Here is a 2,026-nt window from a genome sequence, read left to right as displayed (position 1 = left end):
ATCTCCTAATAGGCTGGAATAAGATGTTGATCAAACTATTTTAAAATTAACCTGGTTTTGAGGCTGCTGAAATATTAGGAGATATATTTTCATCAAATATTGAAAGAGGACTCTTTAGAATACTTTGCGGCGGCTGCTTTAAACGTGTAAACTGAGATGAAACAGTACCTGCATGAAGTTGTTAATCAGTAGTAATGGGTAAAATCCATCCTTATTTTACCTATTGATGATCTTAACAATATATTAGGCTTAAAATATTAACAGCAACACAACAGATATAATAAATGAATGAAGAAAAAATTGGAAAAAATGTATAATACCAATCAGAATGGATAAAGAATGATACCATTATTGTACTCTGATGTCATTCTATTTCTTTCCAGATTTGTTGCAAGTCCGCTATGCAAAACACCTTTCGAAAATCTTATTCCTGAGTTAATAGAAAATTCAAGTCACAATTATAAATGCACGTATTAAAAGAATCAGACGGATAAACAATGATACAAATACCTTGTTATGGTGTCACGCTTTGATCAATCATTGATTGCGGAGTTATTACTGAATGACCTATTTTATTATTAACAGCAACACGACACATATATGCAAACTGAAGACATCATTATAAAATCTGTATAATAACAATAAGAATGGATGAAGAATGATGCCATTGATGTAATCTGATGTCATTCTATTGCTTTCCAGATTTGCAGCAACTCCGCTATGAAACACACCTTTCGAAAGCTGTCTTATTCCTGAATGTTAATAGAAACTTCAGGACACATTTATCAATCCATGTATAAAAACAATCAGGCGGATAAACAATGAGACCAATACCCTGTTCTGGTGTCACGCTTTGATCAATAATTGATAACGGAGTTCTTACAAAATGACCTATTTTATTAACATAAGAACATCAAATATATGTATAACAATGTACATTATCATTACTCATATGCTCGGTCGGAGAAGATACATAGTATGTTACATAACATGGTCTGTCAAATGTATATACACATGAACCAATATGAAATTCTTTAGAGAAAGTTTACGTGTATCATATATGTTTACTGAATTTGTGAGATTCTTCTCCACATTCTTCCCACGTGTACGACGTTTGACAACTGAATTAATACATGAACATTATTATCACTTTCAATAAACGAATTAGAAATGGAATTAAAGTGTACACTACCTTGATTCTCTGGTTCTGATGGATTTTTAAACACATTTTCAATATTGCGTCGAACACGTCGTTTTGAACCTATAAGAAAATCATGATCAAATCAGATATCTGCAAAACGATGTTATTATAAGTAAACTGACAAAGGAGATGAATACCTGATGTACTTGTTCCTCGAGAATCCATCCGGATATATTCAGTAAATCATGAACCTGGTTTTAACATATGAACAAAATATTCTGTAAACTTGTATGACGAACATGATACACATCAAATCTTCATCAAGAATTTTATGAAAAAATTAGGTCAAAAATCTTGAGCTATTATCCTCAAAACTTTACATACGAAACCAACCCATCAAATGAACTGGCTGTAGAAAAAATATAATTCAACTAAATTCATAAGATGAGACTCACTAATTAACTAATAAAAATGGAGGAACAGTTTAGATATACTAACCAACAATTCATTCAAACTGAAGTAGGTGATGAAAAAATTAGGTCATGCTTGCAAAAAATGAGAGAGAATAAGGAAACCAATAATTATCATTAAATTAGTGTTGTAACAGATGTGAGAAAATCATGCAAATCTTTCCTTAGATAAGATGTTCAAATTTTAAAATTCAAAAAATTTCCATGTTTAGTGTTTTGATGGGTAAAAAAATGGGTAAACTTATATTGATATATCCATGGATATATAGAGTTTATACTTAATATGGGTCATGGGTAAATTTATTTACCCATTGGGTAAATTTTGTGGATATATCCATGGATCTAGTGATTTTATACTTAATATGGGTTATGGGTAAAAAAATTTACCCATTTGAAAAATGGGTAAATTAAGGAG

This window comes from Apium graveolens, chromosome 7, assembly GCF_009905375.1.
Source record: "Apium graveolens cultivar Ventura chromosome 7, ASM990537v1, whole genome shotgun sequence".
NCBI classification, from domain to species: domain Eukaryota; kingdom Viridiplantae; phylum Streptophyta; class Magnoliopsida; order Apiales; family Apiaceae; genus Apium; species Apium graveolens.
This window is presented reverse-complemented; position numbering follows the sequence as displayed.